At 40.3% G+C, this 26140-nt stretch overlaps 1 protein-coding gene across 1 annotated transcript in view; it reads left to right on the top strand.

Annotated features, from left to right (window-relative positions):
* Positions 1-592: 592 nt before the first annotated feature.
* Positions 593-26140, top strand: part of mms4 (Methyl methanesulfonate sensitivity 4) — a 148610-nt gene continuing 123062 nt past the window's right edge. The window contains exon 1 of the mRNA XM_071595935.1: positions 593-635. The gene's annotated coding sequence lies outside the window, so the exon portion shown is untranslated. The remainder of the gene's footprint in view (positions 636-26140) is intronic.

The raw sequence follows: 26140 nt of genomic DNA, 5'->3' as shown, positions 1-26140 counted from the left end.
TTAATAGAAGCGAATTAAGAAACGATGGGTGTTATTTTTAAAAGTTATTAATGGCAACAAAATAATCTTTAGTCACACATGGGGTGACAGATTTATTTAAAAATCACTGTCACCTAGCCTGGTTATGGTACGGACGCCTAAATTTGTGCTTGAAATTTTACAAATCTTCCTCATTTATATTTGTTTCGAGAACAACTTTTTTCTAACAGATATTTCAGATACTACAATACTATCTCGGAAAAATAAATTATTCGTCACGATATTTATTCATTGCTGTAAATTTAAGAGCAATTTTTTCAGAAAAAATAAATAAAATATCTTCCAGGTTATCTTAAAAATTGGTATAGCCGCCAGTATCTCTTCTAAAAATTAAGCCAAAATTTTATTAATCAATTATTATGGTGTTAATCTTTTATTTAATACTTAGCAATTCTGAATTGATATCCTACTTAGAAATTTTTAGACCATAACATGTTAAAATAAGCTTATTATTGTAATTTCTTTTCAAGACTTTTTGCTGAGGACTTAAGAAGTAGAGGGAAGTCTGAAGACTATATTTTTGAGCAAAAAAGAAATACACTAGGTGGATGCAGAAAAAACAAGCATACAGCAGCAAAAATTAAAGAAAATACAAGGTAGTAATAAAAAGTATTCTTTCATATCTTATTGCATTGCTACCGTAGAATTAAGGAAATCCTAGCGCACGCCGTAAGAAATCTCTACAAAACGCCTTAAGAAATCTCTACAGAATACCCTAAAAATTATGTAGAAATTCCTATAAGATATTCTATTTTCTAAGAAATACTTTTATAAAAGTGTTTCAATATTTTAAGGTTCCTCCAAAAATTTCCCTAAGGAATTCTGTTCGCATATTTTGCAAGGACTTTGTCCATAAATTTCAGCAGGGCAGACAGTTTCCGGCGACATGTCGACGGTAATTAGTGTCCCACCATATATCGTACTATGTCCACCATTTATCAATATCAACCAAGTCGAATAAAAAATAATATCCACATCGTTTCGTTATCTACCTATTGCACATATCTCCCAGGACTTTAATCTGTCCGGTAACGTCCAGCGAAATGTCCTGCCGGAAACCGTGTGACTATATGTTTTATTTGGGATTGCCGCCCTTGTGGCTTATCCCAATAAGGGGTGTTTTCGACAAGCGACTTTACCTATTTGTTTTGCTGATCAACACTTCAGCATTTTTGTTTCAATAATTAATTAATTTTAATAGGTATTTATTCAACTATCTCGGCGTCTTGCCTTGGGTAGTGGTTGGTCGCTGTCGTCTTCTGTAATTGCCCTTGGTCTTTTATGGACATCCCATTTCTTTGAAACTGTATTTTTACCAATATTTCGGAGAATTTCGTCATCTTTTGTTTCATGTTTTTTGTAGAAATCGATTGCTTTGTTTTTAATGTATTTGTCGATTTCTACTATTCCGGCCATTGAGTAAAGGTCCTTCTCAGGGTAGTTGTTTGGTAAACGAAAGATCATTTTGAGGGTTTTCTTTTCAAATCCATTAAATTGTAATTTTGCTGTCACATTCGCCATTCCTGCCCATGCCGTACTGGCGTATGTGACAATGGGTCTTATGCATGCTGTGTATAATTTAAGTTTTAATTTCCTGTCTACATTTCCTGATCTGAGCAGGTATGAAAGGCCTGCTCTGCTACCAGCTGCTTTGAGAATTGTTTTTCTTATGTGTGGGACGAAGTGCAACACTGTGTCTAAAGTAACTCCTAGGTATAGCGCCGTGTCTTTCCATTGGATTGGATTTCCCTCGATGTTTAAGGGATCTACGTAGTCTATAGTTCTTCGGGAGAAGATTACGGCTTGCGTCTTTACTGGGTTTAAGTCGATCCTCCACTCTCTATACCATTTTGCCGGCTTGTCATTCTCAATCTCGACTCAGGCAGACGACATGGCGGTCCATTTGCAACCCGCCCACGGCGCTTCCTTCCTCCCTACCCCACCGCGCAGATCTTTGTGCAACATGACAATCACGTTAGGCGCCCCGTGCGAATTCTAATCCATCACGCAAGCGAACACCGCGGGCAAAAGAAATCGGGAGTCAGCGGGAGTGGAGGGACTCTTTAGTCGGGATGGAGCTCACTACAGCCAGAGTCCTCTATGCGATCACCGGAATAACTACCAAGTCGTCATCACCGTGCATTTTATCTACACAAGCTTTTTAGTAACGTTGTTGGCCACGTGGAGGCTCTGAGCATAACAGTGACTCAGGAGGTTGCCTAAACCACAGGAAAAAAAATCTTTCTTATTTTTTTTGTATATGCACATCCGAAGTACCAAGAGAGTCGTTTTTTTAATAGGGTTAATCCTGCCGATTAATACGCAATGCCCAACTTTCTTGATGGAGAAAATTACACACACATGGAGGAGACAGTTAAAAACAGTATCATTCAAACTCTTCCTCCATGTAAATGTTTAAGAATATCAATAATAATTATTAAAACATACATCACACGCTGTTTTCCTGCTAGGTGGTAACAGGCATTATAATTTTCACAAAAACAAACAATGAACTCACAAAGGCCATTTGTACCTCTCACGCAGTTAAAATGAGTAACCAGAAAGCACGAAATGAAACGAGCAAAATATATAGTTGCTCAGAATGTTTTAATTATCTTATGACTTCTTTTCTTAGCATGTTTAACATTGTTTGATTCTTTGAAAAAAGATAAAATAGCTCAGCAGGTAGTCTCTTCCAATCTAATACAGTTTTACTCGATGAATGAAATTTGTTTTATAGTAGTCCTTAGTGACGATCATTTCATCGAATTGTCTGAAAGGAATAAGGAAATTTATGGGTGATAAACTAAGGACGGCATCATAACGAGCTCGACTATGAATGCTTGAAGGAGAGATAGACGGGAAAATTTAAAGTAGACCGTCTCGAAAAAGCGTAACATGGAACAAACGAAAGAATGGGTTGATGAAATTAAGAATGAAAGAGATAAGGGGTGCGATATTAGCAGGACTAAGGGAGATGAGTGAAACAGACATACAGGCAGAAGCCTGCAGCTATAATCCTAATACATATTATGGTAATTTTTGATAATGTAATTCGCTTCAACCGGAGTTTGGGCCAATGAAGTCTCCGAATCCGAATATAGAGGGGCTAGCGTAATTTTCCTCAATATGGTACATATTTTCGAGGTTATGTGACCATTAATAGCATAAACATTTGACGGACTTTGAAGGCAATGTAGTCTTCTGTAGGATGCTAACCCGGGAACCAGAGGAAAGAGGATACAAGAAAAACATAGCTCAGATAGTATTTTAAAGAAGTGTTTATTTTCTGCCTAAGAGAAGGATGGGGGGATGCTAAAGGGATCTAAGGATCTTTCACGTGACAGTCGATTGATCGCGAGTTTAAATTCCTCGTTGTTTCATTGTTCAATGTTTAAATTTTCTAGCCTGAAATTATTATATAAATGCCAATCATAATCATCATTTAACTTTTAAAATCATTCATCATCTATCTTCTTCTTCTTTACCGGCCCCGGTGGCGGTGGGGTAGCGTCCTCGCCTACCAACCAAGATGTCGATTCTCACCTAGGTGGGTTTTTCTAATCAAAGTTTTTCCAATCTAGAGTTTGGATGTTTGTCAATGTTTCGATCGTTATAGAATATAAAACAAGTTCGATGTAAAGGCCAGGATGCTGTTTTCGGATTAATCAGTGATAAATAATTGAGGCAGAGCTAGTGCGTAGCTTCAACCAGTGATATCCGTTCTTGCAGGGCATTCATCTCCTCTTAAGGGCTGCAGCCCGCTTTTCCAACATGTTGAAAATTACAATAGCTGCCACTGATACAATACTGGATTCTAGTCAATAAAAAGTGAACCAATAATGTACTACACATTAAGCTAAGAGGGTGATATAGAATATTGTACCAAACATTTTGTGAAAAAAAAATTATGGTGCAAATTAATGATGACATTATTGAACAATCCTCGTCTTAAAAGGTTTTTTATGGGCAAAAGTTTCGGTCACCCCCTCTTCATGTTCCCAAGAATTTTTTCTTTATTTGCATCGGAGATAAAACTGTTGTATTATCACATCATCAATAAATATCGCCAACCCTTTCACTATTTCCTCGATCGCTTTATTCATTCCTTTACTTCCTTCAACACTACGTAATGATAGTAGCAGTTATTAGGTGGAGGCGTCCGACAGCTGAGTTCATTAGCGTATACAGGATCAATTTGGAAGAGATATGATGTTTAGAGGACAGAGGAAAGGGCGGAGAAAAAACTAACTTTGATATCTGCCTGATTTTACAAATGAAGACGCCGAGGGGTCACAAAATTCAACGTCCCATCCGATGCAGAGCGCTCGGCGATTTATTTCACATAGCACCCAAACAGGGATCGGGATACCTCTGAAAAAATCTGCCACCGCCGGATTCTGAACCCGGGATCTCGCGGAGGAAATCCACCAGCAAATGTACCAGCCCGATCCAATACCACAATTCTGACCATTTCAATCCAACTAGTTCTGTTCATGCAGTTTCTAGCCTTTAATATTTCCTCGTGCATCTGAAGTTCGCATTTCTCTACGTATCATATTAACCAGAGAAAAAAACTGCCCAACCTTCTTACTAGATGCTCGAAAGTAACACGCATTTTCCGACGACGACACAGAAACGACGGAAGTGCGTTTCAAAGTCAAGATGCGGGAATGTGTGGCTCGTGGAAACATAATACGGCTATCCTTCTCCGATTACCCAGGAGTTCCAGGCGAGACGTGCTCGGCGCGGTGCTCAGCGGATTACATCACTCGGAGGCTTGAAAGGCGTTTATAAAGGTAAGGGAAACCGATCAAGCACGAAGGAAGGTTTGAAATGCGGAAGTGAAATTGAGAGAACTTCCACGGAAAAATGACGTCTCGCACCCAGCATTCGCTTTATTAAAAAAGAAAATATTAACGTGCGTGCAGACAATTATTCCTAAACTGCCATTTTTATTTGATGTCCTTTCTTCCTCTGTTGGCTTAGCTAGCTTTCATGGCTGGCTTCAATTTGGGTTGGGAGATTTATTTCTATTTAATATATCGAAAAGAAGCAAATATATTCACTTGACCGACCTTCTTACAGAAACCTCTTTTGAAGGATACAATTGCAGAAAATTTGCAGTGGTCAGTCTTTTATTGGAGTGTAAATTCAGTGGAAATCATCCAAAAACAGAAAACACGAAATATTGGTTAATACAGCTACCAGCCATGCTCCGAACCTACTCCCATATTTTTTAATGTACCTGGAGAAATCCTTTTTACACGATATGGTTAATACGAAACAATAGTCAACACGAAAAAAACATTTTTCACTCCTCACAAAATATCCCCATAATTTTTTTTCGGGAGACACAAAAAAAAAATATTTGGCTGGAACTTCGCAACCCAATAATCTCGCAAAACCTACCCCAAAACTAACATCATCGAAATTTACCGTTAACATACCAGTGTGGTTGCAATACGATAAAAATACATGGCATTCTTTCATTGCTAAAATTGCACTTAAATTAGGTTAGTTCAATGAATTAATCTAGCACTGTCCTGCAATGCTAATACTAATTTGTCACGTATAATATGATACAAATTCCTACCGTAGTATCCAAGAGCCAAAAAAATGTTAGCATGAAATTTGTTCAACACAAGATATTTTGGATGGGCCCCTATATTTTTGTATTGATCGAATTCCATTTTTTTGCTTTTTTCCGTATCTACGACAGAATATTTTGAAGGCTCATTTTAATTCATTAATTTTTTTACTATTTTTCTCCAGCTAAAAGGTCTCCTGAAAAATAAGGGTCCACACAACAAGCGTCCGAGTTGTGGCTATTGGGTTTTGCCCCGATGCCCTTGGTAGTAACGCATAAAACATCACTGGACTGCGTACAACACTATCTATGGTTTCCCAGAAAGGACTGGTACGTGATAAATCATATATCTTGAATGATGCTGAGGAAGCATAGAGGTGACAACCGAAATCGATCCCGGGTCCGTCGATTTGTGTCGCATTTACAAGTATAAACCCAATGGGCTGCGAAGCCTTTCATATTAAATAACACCACCCCAAAAAATAAAGAAGTGCATTCATTATTTTACCTTTACTCAATCAATCATTGTGATTGATTGAAAGAAAAATTATTTTTTGTAACCTCCACAGCCATCTCAATTAAAAGTCACTCAAGGGGAATCCGCGTAAAATATGATCTTAAAACAACTACGCTTAAAGTAAGAGAAATAAAAGCGAGTGAACAGTACTCCACGGTTTAACTTTCTGACATTTGTGTGAATATATTTCTGGTTATCGAAAGAAAAATTAATTTTTTTCTGCTCTTCAAATAAAAATTTGTTACTCAAAAATAATCTAATAAACCGTACAAATGCGTGTACAAACCCTTTATTATTTGCGTTTACGCTCATCCCTCCTGCAAGGTATGGCTTTTTTTCGCGAGATTTGAACATTTAAAATTTCACTCCCACATTCAGTTCCAAAATGAGAAACGCCTATGGCTGGGGTCGCCGGGAAATACAAAAATCTGGGGGGGGATGACTATGTGCTGGGAGAAGAAGTAACCAATTCAAATAGAAAATAATACAATATCCTAAACCAATCAAGGTTACGCAAGTATTTATGCGAAGTTTCAAGTCGATCGAACATAGAGGAAGTGGTCTACTTGTAGTAATCGATCATAATAATCGAATGTAACAGACGGATCAAGCTAAATATAAACGAGCCAAGTACGGAAGTGCAATCGCTCAACATTCTCGTTTAAACGAATGACGTAAATGATAGAAGCATACAGACACAAGTAAAACTATTAGAATCTAAAATTGTTTTTACCTTCAGATCATTTCCAGATCCAAGCCAATCGCATTTGAATGCTTGGTGTGACTACACCACAGCATGAACCCCAATGATTTATCTCAGGGTGAGAAGTTCAACCATTATTACGAGCACTAAAATATCCGATGCTGGATAGCAAAATAGAAAATGGTAGTTAGGAAATCCCGAGGCCCACAGGGGTCCTCTTAAATAGATGAAATGTCCGCTGGAACGGGAGAATGTCGCCCTCGACCTTGAAGCGAGAATAAAAATGCCGAATCCGGGATACCGGGGGAGAATGGAAGATTTAATCTCGTTCTGGATGAAGCGTCAAATCTATGCGTGCCGCTCAGCTTAGCCAATGGGAACGGCGCGCTCCGTCACAACCACCTCGCTGCCCCGTGCCGGATGAAGGATCGGATTGGAAGAGCGGAAAGAGGAGCGTGACGTAATAATCAACGCGCCTAAAGGATGACCCTGAGCCTCCGTGCCTAGGAAGTAGAGAGGTTATTATATGGGATGGGATTGGTACCTATAGACTCTAGTACACTGACTTCCCACTCCTATTAATTCAAAGATTAACTGGTGGAGTGTTTTTTCCTACGACACTGCGAGCCCTGCTTGGGCACCGAATGGATTGAGCCCAAGTACAGTACTAAGTGTGCTGAGTGTATTACACTGATAATATACTGAACGTGATCCCGCAAGCAGCTTTCCTCAAGAGTGCCCCTATGCCGCCGCTACGCTTAAACCATTCTAACTGGTCGCCTCCTCTCATACATACACGTACATGTAACCTGCAAGCCATCGCTAGAGTGCATGGCAGGAGGGGAATACACACCAGACTACTTTTGACACAAAATAATTCACCCCCCCTAGCGCAGTCGGACGATATTATTTTGATTACTTATCATTCGTGGGAAAAATTACATTTTAAATCTATCTGTTATACAATTAATCTCTCAAATCCGTTCACATGATCTTTCCTACCGTTGTACGACGGGGCTAACAACACATTTTCAACATCAACGCCAAAGAGATATCCTTCCAATTTATACAAGAGTTTTAATCCATAACCTACGTGCCGTGAGTGATTCCCAGCCTAGCTCCTGTAATATTTTTCACACGCTACTAAGTTTATCATAGCAAAGTTTTACAAATCTCTCATAGAACGACTGCATCGCATACATTCGGCATTTTGAACACCTTTACCCAGGTGCAGGATAGAGGAGCTAGATTTGTAAAACTTTCCGATGATAAACCTCGTAGCGTATCCAAAACATAAGAGCAGCTAGGCTGGCAATCACTCACGGAGCGAAGGCTAAATTACTGATTGAAGCTCTTGCATTAATTGGAAGGTCTCTTTGGCAGTGATGTTGAAAATGTATTATTACCCCCATCGTACTACGGTAGGAGAAATCATGTCAATAAAGTTAGAGAGATTAAGTGTAGAGCAGGTAGATTTAAGATGCCATTTTTTCCACGAACGATGGGGATCAGAATAACATTGTCCCACCGCGGTAGGGTCATGTTCGGGTAAAATTATTCTGGTGCGTATTCACCCCCTGCCATACACCCTAGCGGTGGCTTGCAGGGTATATATACATTTATTTTTAATAAATACACATCCATAAACTTCAGTGTTTAGTAACCATATTTCTCCTACGTCATCTTACAGGTAATTTTGTCCATTAACTACAATGCGTCCCTTAGGCCTACTTCCAGTCACTTCATCTGCAATAAGTGGATATGGTACCCTTTGTACAGTTTCCTCTCGCCCCTTTTCCCTACCTACTCTCCTTCCTCCTCTCCCCATATTCTCCTCGTATTTTCCTCCATTTTTATCCCTCTTTTAAGTATTAACTGACCATTAAAAACATCATATTAGTCTGAGTAACATCGCAGGGCATAGACTGAAAATTTTAAACACATTTGTCCCATGAACAAGTAGTGATGACGGACTAAGAAAGACCCCACTTTACGGTATACCATGGAAAAATTCGATTCAAATTGCATGCAAAATATAATCAGAAAACTGACACTTTGAGCAGTGCTTTTTACTACACTCGTTACCTGTAAGGTGACGACTGTTTTGAATACCAAGGGAAGATGAACGGAAGTTAGAGTAGAGAGACACCAGGGAAATGTTAAATGCCGAGTGGAAGGAACATTGTGGTCTCAAACAAATATGAGAGCTGTAATGAAATAAGCCGTTCCAAGTCGTGACATACAATTTTTTTTCGGTGTCGTTTCGCGTGGAAGGACGCCATAAGTGACTAAGATCGAACGTTTTCTCCAACGAAACACTGTAAAGAATTTGGTCGTCATCTTCACTCAACAAAAGACACACTTTGTAGAGTCGGACGAAAAATATCAATCCAACGGCCGAAGTTTCGAATTACCCAGAAAGATGGATATTAAAAATTCCTTCGTGAGCTGCAGACACCCGGGATAGGGTTATTTTGCGTCATGGATGTTATTTTGTCCATTATCATCCTTGCTACGAGATCGTATAATTTTCGTTTCGGGTTTCGGAACTTTAAATTAAAAGAACGGTTCTAGAATATTCATTATCCATCGCGTAATTAATGGTAATGATAAAGCTCGTCCGTATTCTAGAACCATGATTCCGCCCATGGATCACTGATTTGAATATTTCCGAGAAAGCTCTTTTTTCTTTGAGTTAAGTTGTAGATACGTACACTGGGATCGTCAGACGTTGCCATTCCTTTGGGTACCCACTAACCCTGTCGGAAAGGACTCGAAGGTTCACCACTTAAATAAAATAGATCCCTGCACCTCCAACAACATTGGTGTATACGAGAGAGAATTCCTGGGGTAGGAAGAAAAAATCTTTTCGCCCAATGGCATTCTTAGATCACGACCTTGCACCTCAATCATCTCCCGTCATCGCCTGTCCGATCGGTGCCACGGAGAAGCGCTCTCTCCCTCCGCGGAGACGATTGATTGACGGCGCGTGGATGGGGACGGGTGATGGCTCGGAGAGCGGAGCGGGAAGGGCGATGGATGGGCCTCGGGGAATAAAGTGAGGCTGCGACAAGCTGAACGAAATCAACATCAAGCATCCGATTTACCTACGTTGGAGATGGCGCGGTAAAAAAAGTACTGCGAGTATCATAACGACGTAAAGCACAACGGTGGCGCACCGTAAGGACGTTACATGAAAACTGCCGAGACGACCACGAAACCACGTAAACTGATATCACGTACAGCGAAACGTCGTAAATTGGTAAAAGATGAGACGACACTACATAAATGGATAAGATGCAAAGTGAAACGATGTAAATTGATACCATGTAAAGCAAAAGGTTGTAAATTGATATGGTGTCAAGCGAAACAACGCCAACTGACAGGACATAAACTGAAACTGCATAAAACGATTGAATATAAAATAAAACGACGTAAGCTGGAACCCAATCAAATGAAATTACGCAAATCGAAACGAAGTTTACTCAAAGTACATAAACCGAATCAACGTAAAATGAAACCAGGCAAAGTGAAATGAAATTCAGTGACTCTACGTTAAGTAACACGAGGTTCAGTAATACGATGACATCCGCTGGCATGAAAAACATTGAAACGACGTCAATATGCACCGGATCTGTGAGACAATTTCCATTTATTAGAATTCGATGCAATTGACAACGAATAACATAAAAAAGCATAAATACTTGAAATTTACCGCCATCGAAATACTATTATCTTAAGGAAAAAGGAATTACAGGGATGAGGGCCTTACTTTTCACTTTGGACGTATTATCAAAACGAGCATACATGGGACGAATTGGAACGACTTCCGCATAGTGAAGTCGCTCTCGCTGGCGTGCAGCTACCGGTGGACCTCCCTCTCCCCTCTCGTACAGCGCCGGCGGGGCGCTAATTCCTCAGGCACGGGCCTCCTCGCGAGAGCGTGCCCTCCTGCGTCCGCTACGCGTACTTGGCGGTGACGCACCCCCAGAGCGGCTGTGACGGAATGAGTTGGGGGTTATGAGGTTCGGGGCGGGGAGGGAGGGTTCGGCTATTCCACTGAGTGAGACGAGTGACGCTCGTGCGACAACGGAGGGCTATGCCGAGGCCTGCGGTGCGAAGGTACTCCAACCGGAGAAGGTACAAATGAAGGAAGACGGTATGTAAAAGAGAAAGAGAAGATGCGGAACTGTGATACGGAGATGAGGGGAGTGGGCTACTAATCATAAAAAGCCGACCCCGTGCAGACCAAAATTCTCATAAAATATGTCCATCTTTATTCTAACTCATCCGACTTTGCTCTTCCACCGGGTTCATTGGTTAATCTGTTTCGACGGTAGGTTGCGTTGTGCCTATTGACACACCTTTGTTGGTGGGAGCAGTAAACGAATTTGAGGCAACCAAGTGGATTTTGTCCTTATATTTGATACTGGTTTCAAATTCAGAAAACAGGTAATTTTGTAATCAGATGAACACACAAATATGTTCATGAATATTCCCGATGACATGATAGTTACACAAAAAAGGCACAATAAGGTATGCAACGAGATCATTCATATCCTTTGATTGAAATAATCAAGTTAATAATTACAAATACACCACTGCTTTAACTGCCATGCTTTAATTCATTCAAAAATATTTCTTTATAAATGTAGATGCTAGCAAATAATAACTTTCGCAGATAGCTATGCAAGTAGGCTGGGTAGTGCTGGTGTCGATTACACGAAAAGGGCCACAGTGTCTACGGTACCCTGGGAGCGGCGCTGCAATCATAAACAGCTATTACATTGCATAGTACCCTGCAAGCCACCGCTATGGTGTGTGGCAGAGGGTGATTACACACCAGACTACTTTTGACATTAAATAATTCTCCCCACTAGCGCTTTTATATTCATATGGCGTAACTGGTGAATGTGACAGTCCAATTGGTAGGGCACTAGGAAACTGACCGGAGGACCGGGTTCTATTCCGGATTATGCCAATAGGTAACCTTTGTGAAAATGTGATTTAACTCGATCTTCCAGTGAAACCATAGGCGGCACCGCGTAAAGCATTGCCTCTATACCCTGCTGTATATTTGTCACACTTAACGTTTAGTACTGGATGAGCTGGAAAATATTAAATATGAAAGGGGCTTATTGTATTGCCGGATGTCGGTAGTATTTTGTTAGAAGCAAGGAATTACATCGGCACCGTTGGGCCCATCCAAAACATAACCTTACTAATCAGTAGAATCTTAATAATAATAATAAGCTAGCTATTTAAATGGAAAACGACTCACAAACACCGAGCCTAGAACAAATTTGTCCCAATAAATTGATCGTCGAATGTCCTTTGTAATCCCTACAGTAACTATATTCTTAAGGAGAGGATAAAACGAATAATGAGAGAGCAACGACTAAACAGGAAAAAGAAAGATAAAAGGAATCAGAAAGAGAGAAAGGTTAGGAAGGGAGATGGAAATCTGGAGTTAAAAAAGTGGAAGAAGAAAGTAAAACAGAGAGAGGGTAAAATAGAGGAAAAACACAAAGTGAATTCAACTAAATGAAGACTTTGGAAGTTTGGTAAAGTTTCACGCAGATTTGCGAAGTCAATGTAACGGCGCTCTCGGATTGACTGAATTTTCATACAATTGAATCTCTTTATCGAGGATCGAAAAATAACGTCTATATGATGATATTTTCGATATGGTCGATATTAAGAATAGATGATATAGTCGATAAGGCTATATGGACGAACCGAATGATATGGTATTACATGGATTATATAGTAAAATTACGAAATAGACTGAATACCTGATATGTCCGATATTACGATAAGAACTTGAAGTAGTATTCATGGATCGTGCAAGACCTACTTTTTCACGACAGACCAGCATTAAAATCAATCCTCAAATCCTAGAGGAGGATAAAAAATTTCCCGACCAGGCAGCCAGTCTCCTTCGGAACACAATGGGAAATTCGCGGTAACGGTATCGAGTACCCTGTGAGCGAGGAGTCGCCTGAAGGATGCTCTGAACGAAGCGGCGAGATAAAACGGGTCTGGGAGGGACGCGTGTCATAACAGCTTAACCGGCCGGGGTGAGATTGGGCAGCTCCCAGCACTTCCCGAGCCGTCATCCCATACCCCAATCCTAGGGATACCCTCGGTGGACACTCCTCCCGCGCAGAAAAAGGGAGAAAATGAAATTTGGGTGAAGGACTCCCGATGCGTGGCCTATCTATTGATGAGACAAACTCGAAAGGAGCGAAGAGGCCAAACCCTGACCCTCTTTGACTTTATTTTTTAACGGATCCTTTTTTTTGAAAACGGTGATGTTTTTCAATTTCGACGCTCTCATTCGGTCAAAATCATGGCCGAGGTAACGATGGAACTAAGCGGTCTTTAACATCATCACCGTCATGGCTCCCGCCTCTTATTTCTGCGCATGATTAAAATCATTTTATTTTTTCAATGGTTATCCACGTGGCAATCGAAACGTAAACCCGTGGCTAAGTGGATTGTTCAACGCGCTCCGGATATTAAATTTATTTTTTAACCTCGAAAGGCGAATAATCCGTTGCAATTATAATTTTCGCACGGCTTCATTTACTTTTTTTGGCAAATGTGGCGAAATATACTTTTACTGGATCTAGATGTTTCAGGCATCAACCTGTGGTACTTAATGTTACAGGAGTAATGAGTGGCTCAAAGAAACGTTTAACTCAACCGTCCCACGTTTCAAGTAATAAATTCTAGCCAATAACTTTTTCAGTTGCAACCTGGTTCAGTGTAATAAAACATTTACGTGAACTCCACCAACCAACTCTCTCTCTCTCTCTACTATTTTTTGATCCGCATAATTAATAGCTAGCTAATTTCTTCATATTTTAAACTCAAGCCTATTCCTAGGAATCAAATTGATTTTTTTCCAAATTTCACATAGTTCACAAACTGATTCAGCACTAGCGTACATGCAAACTTCAACCAAGGTTTCCCAGATCTTTACGTCTAAGCGAGTCACGATCACAATTTCGTACGCAACTCTAACCTATTACTTAGTAATTACTTACATTACGGCAACTGACAACAAAGTATTGCGGAGAGTAAGTCATGAACAGGACATCAAATTTTGAATACATTATTATATTTATTTGTTCAGTTGAAATCCATTAAAATCTATGAAAATAAAGAGTATCAATTTCAGTGGACTGAGTCAAAACTAAAATTACTCAGTAATCGAATGAAGTCCGGTGTGATAGTATGAATAGGGCATTTAAAAATATTAATTTTCTAAAATTGAATCCTAAGGTTCGTAATGGGATAAAATGGTCTAGAGCGTTTGTCAGCTGACCGAAAGGTCAAGGGTTCAAAACCCCGGTGATTCATTGGGAAAACTCGTTGAAGATTTTTTCGCCACTGGAACTCCGTGGGTTTGCGAATCGGTTACAAAGTAACTAACCCTAACCTGAATGTGTGAACGTAACACGCCTTGTCTCTGTCTATATCTTGTGTACATTTGACAGGTGAGCTCTGTCTTATACATCAAAGAACTAACTTCCACCCCATTGGATTCCTGGGGATGGATTTTCAAGCATGCTCTAATACTTTCTCGTGGATGTGATCGTACCTTAGAAACCTCCAATCCATAGTGGGTCCACATACGCTTAAAAGGTTTGGAAGACAATACGGGTAGATTCGCGTCACTTCATTTGGATACAGAAGTCGAAAATATCGGAAAAGGAGGCCCAAACGGTGTCTAGAAGGAATAATATAATTTCTTACCACCACCTAATTGTCTCCTCTACCCAAAACAAAAAGATTCCTTCTTTCATAATTAAATCAGGGAAAATAAAGTAATACTTAGCTATAAAATTATAAGATATATTTCTTTGTACTTGAACGATTCACTTCCCCATTATAAATACAGAGCTTACTTTGTGGATACCTGGATACCTAGGCGTACAGTACATGGAGATGCTACAGAGTAATGAAACAATTTTCATAAACATATGTACACGAAAACTCGTGTGTATACATATAAAAAATATATATATATTATATATATATATATATATATATATATATATATATATATATATATATATATATATATATCTGTATAAAGTGTAACGCTTTATTCCGATGTTATATCATCAATGTGGAAGTGCACAAATTTTTTGGTCTCGACTATCATCCATAATTTCGGGAAATCCCAATCACATACAAACACACAGGCACACACACGGACGGCCTGTGAATGACGGTAATGCCCGAATCAGGCAGCAAAAAACCAGGCAAGGCGCAAGGGAAAAACTGAGCACGGCCTAAGATTCCGACGAGAACCGGAAAAAATCAACCCTAATTGGATGAGAGACAGATTTTTGAGTAAACGAAAAAAGGCCGATGGGGAGGAAGAAGGTCCCTCCTCCTCTCTTGTCGTCGACGTCCTCCAATTCCCCCCCCTCCCCCGCCTTGGAACGGCGGCTGCTAACTGGAAAAAGTGTACGGATGGAGTTGGAGCGGGCGGGGATATGAAGGGGAGTGTGGGTGAGTAGAGCACATGAGGGGGGTCTCTCGGAGGGAAAGGGGGGGTATAGCTGGGTGAATGACTCCCTCCTGAAGGAAGAGAACGGGAAAAGAACTCCCTCGACGTGAGGGGATTATCTACTGGGGAGATGCTTCTGCAATCGTGTTAATACGCGCTTGCCCCATTTTCCCCTTGTTTTATTATGCCATCGTTGAACGATCTAAACTGTTTTTTTGTCATTTTCTCCATTCGAAGTGAACTAACATGCAGGTTGTCAATGAATTCAACGAATATGCCACAGAGTGTTATTTTGTGACACTAGGCGAGACATTTTCGTTACACAGGCTTCATTTAAAACGAACGGTCACCTGACGGTGAACCACGGAGAAATGATCAAACCAGCAGCGCCAAGTGTAACAACAGACAATATGGGTACAATTAAACAGGGTAACAATAATTTTATTCCTATTTAAAAAAATGGAAATTACCATTTCGCACTGATAAATGTAATTTTTATGACCAATCAAGTTTGTCTTCTTCAAAATAAATTACGCTAGTGGTCCGGGGGATTCAAAATAGTTAGTCCAGTGATGCTCGAGAAATGTTTGGAAACCTTTGATTTCGATGGCGTGACAAGTACTTGGAACCCATCATTTGAAAGATAATGTCAAAGAATCGGAAAATAAAATCGGGAACAGTTTCAACGTGCTTTAGAGATTCAGGTGTGATGAGAAGGAATCGTTCCATAATGATAGAAACAAAAAAAACAAGGTATTTTCTCTCTTTAACGTGCTTACTGAACTAAAAACATTCTTTGTAGAGAAAATAACAATGGAAGTTAGTTCAATCACAGGAAAAAAATGAAAACATTTGATCCGAAAGAATGAACACCCAAATACGAAAACAGGAGGATCTTTGACTCCATACACGAATGATTTAAATGCTAGCTACTTTTCCTTGAGCAAATTTCCTCGAAGTGTTGCGAAAATTATGAGCAAGAGAATAAGTGCAGATTGGACGCTTTCGAGATTTGGGTGCGGAGAAGAATGGAAAAATAAAATTGGCGGAAAAGAAAACAAACAATGAAGATAAAGGCATGGCAGGAGAGGAGACACGGCTGTTGGGAGAAATTTGAAGACGGCAGGATTCATGTATTCTTGAGGTACTGAGAGGCAATGGGATGCTGAAGACGGAAATAGAGGGGAGAATGCCGGGGAAACAAGGTGGAGGGAGGAAATGGATAGGAATGTTTAGTGAGGGGTCTAAATATTATTGTAGCATGTTAGTTAAACTCTACGAGTACAGCAGTGTGCAAGGACAGGGTCCATCGAAAACCTACCCTCAGCTGGTTACCGCTAATAATAAAACTCTACAGGAAGTGTGAACGAAGTTATGATGAGATGATAAAACAGCGAGCGATGTATGTGTGGCTGAAAAGAAAAGTTCAGGAATAATTGAGGGATTTACATTAGACAATTGAAAAATTTTTAAGTGAGCCCAAAGGTAAGAAAAATATTTGCTCTTAACTATAGCACCGTGCTGTCGAGTATCCACCGCATTCCTTGTTTTCAAATACCCGGTTACGTACGAATCTCATCATTAAAGATCGCCAAAGCCTTAAAGAATACTTGATCACGCAATACAAGAATACCTACTACGTGGCTGTCTAAATTTTGCGGTAGTGATCGCATAGATTCGAACGGAAAATAAGACTCCTGTATCCGGCACCCTGCCGGGGGTGCCTCTCATTCCCTGGGCACCCCCGGACCCACATAACCTTGCTCACCGACCTTTCGCAACCCATAAGCTCCTCCGAGAGAATCCTTTTGGGCTGCCACTGGACCCTTCTCTCCTCTCCCCCATTTACGGCAATGACTGCAGAAGGTCAAAACGTTACAAACGACCCAGACTCCAAAAACAGGTACCATTTAGGGGCTTGAACGAGGGCGGCTTTTCCACGATTTGCTCCTGGTTTGATTAATTTTGAAGTTCACACTTGGTTCACAATGGCACATAATAGCCGTTTGACAGTCTCTATATGTCCTTGACGTAATTCGTGCACCTCCTATCATCCCATTAATTAATGTGAAGGTTAGTTTTGATGGATGAGAGTAGAGCTCGCCACATATCCGCCAAACGGTTTGTCAAATTCACTCATTCAGGGCGATGGGAAAAATTAATTCCTGTCCCTATTACACCGACTTAGGTAATGCTCATATACTACACCGCCAAATTATTTAGAACATCGCATGGCTCGGATTTTGCGATATGTTTAACCATAAAATAGTTTCTGTTCCTATCCTTCATCGCGTTGTATGATCGCTTCCCTACTGTCCTTTCCCCTTGTGTGTGTCGTCTATTTCTCCTTTGGTGGGCGAAGCAGCTCCCTAACGCCATCTCTTGGCCAAAGAATTGGGACACTCGGTTGCATTAAGCCCCGCAGATGCCATTATAAATTATGTTTTCTCGATAGCTCAAGTGGCTAGAGCCTCGGCCCAGAAAGTCCAGTATTCAAGTCCCGGTCAAGGAAATATTTTTACATCGTGATCCGCTCGATTCTGCCTTCCCCGCTTCTCCTGAGTTCGTCACAAATAAATAAATTTATATATAAATATTTATTTACTTTATATTCACCTTATTAATATATTTTTATGAATATGTATATACATATATATGTTAACGTATGTATAAATATGTTTATATATTTATCCATATATACGAGATATCTTTAGTCTATTTAGATTCAGTTCCAGACCCCAAGCTTTATAACTTTAGCCTCAAGGTCGATTAGGTTGGCATGTGTATAGGAGGACAGTTACAAGATTCGATCCTTGAAGACGGAAAACGTACTTAGTAGTTAAAATAAAGCACGACTGTAATTTAGATAAGGCAATGAAAAAAGATTAATAAATGCTGCCGAACAATATCCCAACTGAATAGTATTCTTTAGTATAGTAACGAGAATTAACTAGGTAATATAAACAAAACTACAATTAAAAATGCTGCAGCATATGGATATAAGGTCTGGCAACGGAACGATAGCATATCGTATATATATATATATATATATATATATATATATATATATATATATATATATATATATATATATATATATATATATATATATATATACGAAAGCATATATATATATATATATATATATATATATATATATATATGCTTTCGTAGACGTAGCACGGAAGTGCCGAATAGTACAATACACAGTAACACAATATAGAAACACAAAAAAAGAAGAACACTCACACGTTATTTCTTGATATTTCGACGGAAACAATCCGTCTTCATCTGAAGATTGCTTCCATATCTTCAGATGAAGACGGATTGTTTCCGACGAAATATCTAGAAATAACGTGTGAGTGTTCTTCTTTTTTTTGTGTTCTATATTGCGTGTTACTGTGTATTGTACTATACATATATATATATATATATATATATATATATATATATATATATATATATATATATATATATATATACACACACACACTACCAATTCTAACTCTCCTACACGATTGCCGTCATATCTATTTTGATCTCCAATGGTACGAGGAAAAAGCGACATTTTAAATCTATACGTTCTAACACAAGTCTCCCTGATTTTACGTTGGTGATCTGATCAACAATAGTAAGTCTGAGCCTGTAAGTATATATAAGTAACCTGCCTCAAATTTACCCAGTTAATTTAACATGTACTTAATACTACGATAAACTAGTGGCTCCCATCCTAATTCTTCCAATAATGTCGTGACACTACTATGTGGTTCATAGCAACTTTTCACAAACCTAGCTGCCCTCTGTTGCTCTCGATCTAGTTCTAAAATTAACCCTACCGCAAGAGAATCACATACAAGGGCAGCATACTCAAGTTGGGGTCTAACTAACGTGAAATAGCAAAGCTCCTTGACCCTTTCATCACAATTCCCAAGCATCCTTTTCATGAATCCTAACTTGTCATTTGCTATTCCACACCACATAAATAGCTGCAATATAATGAATTACGAGGTGGGATGATGGCGTCGTGGGGGCTGCTAGAGGACTGATAACCTTTGATGATGATTCACCTTCACCATAATGTGGAACGGGAAGAGCGGGATGAGAACTACTGGAACTACGTGTTGCCCAACCGTTATCTAAGCTTTTTGGTGGAAGTTATAAGGAATGTTTCTAGTTCTGTGGAATGCGACCGATGGTGGCACTCCCGACCGAAAGAGATTAACTGAGTGGTGCCTGCATTCCATTTACTCGTCCCTCCTCTCCCCGAAATTTCCTTGGAGACTCTTCACGCATTACGGAACGCACTCGGCGTCAGCCCCAAGGACCATGTCGGATAAAATGTCTTGTCGGGGACGAACGAACAGTAAAAAGATCCACTGCCGATGCCAATGAACACTGAGAAAAAATCAATTCTTCAAAAACTTCTTCACTTTGTCATATTATCTCGACTTCAATTCAATGATTTAAAATACTGCATTACACTACACTGCACATTTATCAAATGAGATTGATGCTCTTTTCTATTTTTAAAAATGAACGCACTCCGCACCTATAAATCACCCGCGCTGTAGTGTTATATTCTTTTTAAGCACGCTGTCTGCACCTTGTTTTCAACCAATATTGAAATAAACTCCTGAGTCACCCTGATAGAGGTTAGATCCAAAAAATGTAATAATACGATAATAATACAGGGAGCCTATTTAATCGACATAGCCCAGAAATCTCCTGGAGGCAATTATAAAATAATAAATCAAGAGGAATTCAGTTGATCACATCTGGACGATAGCTAATCTGTTCTCCTAATCTTTAACAAAAAAAATGCCAAGTATCACCTTTCCTGCTGCTCTGGTTAACATTTTTTGTTTGCTATCAAGTCAACAAAATTCCAATCACATACACACAAATGAACACACACACCGCTCGGAAAATGAAGTCAAAGTTTTTCAAGGGCATCAAAATGTGTATTCCAGCTGAATTTTCGGAGTTCATTTCTATACGGATGCATAACTTTATGAAAAGAGAATAAGAATGCATTCAGAAGAATGAACTAAATAGTGCAAAACACGGAAAAAGAAGATAATTTGCAACGAACTAAGTCGGATAACTATTATCAACACGCTGTATGGGTAGGGAAGCATTCCATTCAAAATTATGCGTGGAGCAAGATTCCCAATGATAGTGAGATATTGGTGATGACAGCGGTAGAAAAGAGATGACAAGACAAAGATGAGTACACAGGATGATGATGAAAACAGAATGAGATGATAGACTAGCTACCGATAAGATTCAACGAAGAGTTGGAGACGAAGGAAATGCTTATGATGAACAATGCGAAAAGAATCAATACTTTTATTGAACACATTCTAAGACACGATAGCCGTATGAAGACAGTCAGCGAGGGAAAAAATGCACGAGAATAACAAAAGCGGAAGCATCGGATCAAAACACATGAAACAGCGGCGCAATATGATGCAACAAGCATAGGGAAAAATGGATACTAGAGGGGATTAACCATTCGGAGGACTTAGCGGAGATCGGCGGCGGGAAAATATTCTTAGAACCATTGACCGGTAATGATGATAACACGAAAAGGTGAGGGACCCGTTTATCTATTATCTAAGGTGTAGCTCTGAATTTTATTTTTTATTGCTAACAAATACCTTTTTCTTAAATTTCCAATACATAATATCTACCTGTTTCGTTGCCTTTGTGACGGTCAGATTAAAAAAAATATGTCTTTTCATACACGTTATTTTATTCCAGTTCGATCACTTCAATGCAGATAAAACATGAACAATTGTTTGGGATTGTGGTTTTAAGAAGATATTCTCCCGAGTACTATGAATTAAGAAAGTAAAAATGCAATTACATACATTAATAACATTTTAGATACACTCGGATGCATATTACGACAAAATTTGAGAGTGAATGTTGAAGTGAGGCACTTGTGGCGGGGTGTTTATGGGTCAGGCGGAAGGAGATTAAAAATTAGAATTTACGCATACGTTCAAGGAGTGTAAGTTGGGTCGGTTCGGTGGTCAGTGTGCTGGCATTCCACACTCGTGTTCCTGTTTCGAATCTCGCGGTAGCAGGATTTTTCCAGATTTTCCCAACTTGGAGACCATGTCCTGAACACTTCAAATGGACTACGCCGTCCGTCAGATGGAATGCTAAAATGTGTATGACCTCCTGGCGACTTTCGTTGGTAGTTGGCTATTGCCGACGCCAGGTTTCTCTGCAGCCATTCTTATCCCATTCCCTGAAAAGCTCACCTGTACCAAATTACTACCTAACCCTAATGGTGAAAATGACCACGATTTATTGACACCATGTGATACTTTTTTTCCATGAATTGTGAAATTTTTTCCTAGAGAAAAAATTTCTTTCTTCCTTTTCTGTCCTACTGCCCAAACTCATCCCGCCTATCTGGTCGGATCCAGTGTTTGCTGGGCAACATTTTTTTTTATTTCCATCATAAGGCTGTGGGATATATAATTGTTGTTTTTGTACACAGAATCTAATTTTTTATGAATATTCTTTTTATGATTTGAATTAACGGAATAGACAGAAATACCTTGGTCGCCTATTCACCTTAAAATAATTCCCCGATTTCATTTTTACTCGAATAATATTCTATGCAAATGAATATATATTTTCATATGTGGCCCGCTTACGCTTGGGGAATGTGCACTCACATCGAGCCAGAAGTTTGATCACTGATCTATGAGTGCACTAATATAATCACGAATTAGCGAGGGAAAAAGGATTCTTTAAATCCCTATGATCACCAACCTATTTTAGTTAACATTAAAGAGGGGATAATACATGGAGGAATAGCCGACGGGAGCGAGTTTAGGGAGGAGGAGGGGGGTCGGAAGGGGGAGGATGGAGTGACGAATCGTCCGCTCTTCGACAGGTCCTCCTCCTACCCGGCCACTGCTGCATTCCCCGCTTCCTTCCCTCCGCGTAGATTGATTACGACGGTCATCTCAATTAGAACCTCCACACCACAGCCACCGTGCGCGTGCGCAGGAGCACGCCACGCGTACACCACCCCTTTTCCCCTCACGCGTGCCCCCCTACGAAATAAGGCCCCGGCACGACCTCCTCCCCTAAACCACCCCCTCCCTTCTAGAATTCATCGCACGCGTGCCCGCATGGAACGTGACATCCAGGCCCCGAACTCACGAACACGCTCGCGGGAGAGCTGCGGCGCCATTGAGGGGGAAGGCGGTGGGAGGGGGTTGACATTAGCGAGGCTGCCTTAACCGACCACTCCCCGCGGCCGTCCCCTATGCTTTCGCCGGGAGACAATGGAACGACCCCAAAATGGCCCCTTCGCCCTCCATCCACCCCACTCCCAACAGGTCGTTCCCGGAGCGGGCGGCCGGGAACAGTTGCCCAACCTCCGGCGCTCGCCAACTCCTTCCGAGGAAGGCGGCGACACCTCGAGGTACCAGCGACTGGATCCCTGAGCTGGGTCTAGCGGCATTAATTATGGCGTCAAATCATCGAAGATCTCGGTTCTCATCTCGGGGATGCATGGGCTCGTACTGTGACGAGACCTATTCAATTGTTTGGCGGTTGGGGGGGGGGTTAATTTATAGGTGAGGCGACCGACACCTGAGGTCATTTGCTTCATCAAGGACAGGCGAGGGTGATTTGGTCTATGTGGGATTTCAAGAGAATGGGGAAGGGTGGAATGAATCCTGGCGTCAAGATTAGCCTACCCTTATATCGAAATACGCCAAAGAGATGAATTCACAATTTAGCTTCCCATCCGACGGACGGCGCACTAAATTTGAATTACACCCCACATGGCATCGCAAATAGCGATCCGGATTTTTAAAAGTAATCTGCCGGTTAGGGTAGTTTGGCTGGACACAACTACCAAACAAATATTGTGTTTCTCCCAACAAAACACAATCCAACAGTCTAATCTACAAGTCCCTCTTCATCTCTGTGTACTTCCTTCCTCCTTTCATCCCGTCCAACGCCCCAATCCAATTCCTGCCCTTCCTCGTTGGCCTAACATTCTCCCCTCTATTACACTCTTCAACATTTCACTGCCGATCAATACGCCCTTCATCCATTTTTCTTGCCTCCTTATGATTTTTCCCAACAATCCCCTCTCCTCGCCCACAATACGAACAACTTCCTCATTTTTTCCTTTCCGCCCATTTCAACTTCTCCATACCCACATTTCAAAAGCCTCCAATCTACGCCTATTACCCTGCTTCAATGACCACCTTTCCGTGCCGTACATAACTACGCTCCATATCTAAGTTTTTACGAGTATTTTCCTAATATCCTTACTAAACGTCCCTGCCATTAACTCCCACCTCCTTGTGAAAGCCTCTTTTCCTAGCGCAATTCTTCTCCTTACTTACCTACTACTTTGACCGTGTTGGTCCAAAACACTTCCGATATACGTAAACTGTTCTACCTGCTCTAGTTTTTGCCCTCCTATTTTAATGTTAAGCTTAGCCTTCCTCTTTCTATACTATCTAAAAAAGTTTTGCCACCGACGGAATCTGAAACCAGGCCCTCGGGATTGAAGCACGAGCGCACTAGCCACCCGATCAACCAATCTCCTCAAGTTCAATGTTAGTATACCTCTGGCTCACTTTATTTTACATACATGTCCCGTGTCTCAAATGGAATCGACATGACCGTTCAGTTAATAACCAAACTGGTTATTACTCCGATGCCAGGTGTTCGCGGGTCCTTCGAATCCATCCTGATAAGCATCATTTCCACTTGTATTCTATTCTGTTGGCACGAGTGAGCCGAAACACCAGTTTGAACAGAGACCGATGAAGCCCTAGGAGGGATTAAGAGGCCCACGACCATTGGGTTAGCAGGCGTACTCGGAACCCACCAATCAAATCCGACCGCTTAAACAGGACTCAAAGAGTGAAGGTGATGTCGCTAAAGCATTAATTTTATACGATGTCCATCCGATTTCATACTTATTGGGGTAAGTGGCAATAAAAATGGCGCATCAGGGTACGCGATTTAGAAATCGCACAATGAAATCTTGACGAGAACGATGAACACGCACGAGGGCATTAAAGGGGCAACTTCGGTAATCAACAGTGGGCTTGGTGATGTCCATTCCCTTTAAGAGCCTGGATGTGTAGGAAAAATAACTTGAAAAAGAGGTATACTTGGGTGAAATATTTTATGAAACACGATAATCAGAAAAAAACAGCGTGCCAGCCTAAAAGAAACTAGGTTTAATCATACGGGCTGTAGGAAAACACAATGAAAACTTACGAGAGAGATGCCACTTCGCTTTATTTTGGCCAAATTCGGAATGCAAAGCAAGTATTTGTAATACATGGGAGTAACTGTTAATTAAGAAGTTAGAAAAAGTTCAGATAAAGCCCAATGAGTTAGGATAAATAAGTAAGCGTGATAGGTGCATCGGAGAAATCAAGTTTTATTTTATTTTAGCATTTTTAGTACCCTTCAAGCCACCACCAGGGCGTATGGCAGGTTATGATCCCCCAGACCTAAGAAGAGCACATGCAAAGTCTTAAGACTTTCAGAAAAGTACCGAGCCCTCGCGTCTGCTAGCAACAACAAGGTAATGACTAGGTTCACGCACTATTTCTTGAAGATTGGACCACCAGAAGAAATTAAGTGAGTTTGGATGCCACAACTAACAGATTTACGTAAAAATTCTTCCCTCGCACGATAAAAATACAAAATCAATAGTAACCAACCCTACATTTGTTACTCAAAAATTTTAACTTAAAGTTTAACTCGACCACTTTCAAATTTGTATTACGTACATATAGTAGGTATGCATGCGTATTAGTGTACGTTGTTTATGTATGTCCGAAAATATACCTATTAACGAGATGAGCACTTTTAATCTGCGTAATCACGATTATAGCATATTACGTGTTATATTAATTTATTACGGCATATTTATGTATAACGGCATTTTATGTATAAAATTCTGATTCCATAAGACCCCAGCCACATGCCTCAGCGGCAGCCTGTGGGTTATTATAGTAAGTTACAATTTTGTAATAAATATGTAATTCTGACGATTCCACTCCCTCTCCGTTTGAGCAAATCAGCTGGAAAAGCGAATCCTCAAAGAAAATGGGACCATGCCAAACATGGATAGTAATACCCTTGATTCAAAAGGAAGAACCAGATATTTATGCTAAAAATATCTTTTTTGTTCCCAGAAAATCTATCAGCAACAATCATATAAGATTATTTCATCAATCATCGTACAAATAGCCTTTCCAACTTGTCGTTTGGTCAAAAATAAAGCTCTAGCGACGATCGATAAGCTGAAAATGACTATTTATAGGCAGCTGCTTGACACACAGGACAAGCTTATTTTTATATAGGTTACCGCGAGGAAAAATATCCAATAATATTCTTCTTCGACACTTTACCTACTGTACAGGCATGCGGTAAGCCTGGGAATAGGAAGGCTGTATCAGAGTTCGGTACTGCTGAAGGAAAAGCGATTCAGTACACTTGGGCTGAGAGTTGCCTTTGCAATGCGTTAATTGTGATCAATGGAAATTGACTCGAGGAGCAGAGAAAGGACGACAATGAGTAGTTGATTTGTCACCTATAGACGATAATGTCTACAACAAAAGCGTTGAGCCCCTGGGTACATACAGGTAAATTAAATAAGGGTGTCCGCTCTCGGCGTATATTCAAGGCATCACCTAACTATTGCAAAAACTTATGAACTATGAAAACGTTAAGTTATTTAATTCTTCAATT

Source organism: Hetaerina americana, unplaced genomic scaffold, assembly GCF_022747635.1.
Source record: "Hetaerina americana unplaced genomic scaffold, ioHetAmer1.1.p SCAF_71, whole genome shotgun sequence".
Lineage (NCBI taxonomy): Eukaryota > Metazoa > Arthropoda > Insecta > Odonata > Calopterygidae > Hetaerina > Hetaerina americana.
Note: the sequence above shows the minus strand (reverse complement) of the source record. Positions and strands in the feature narration are given on the sequence as shown.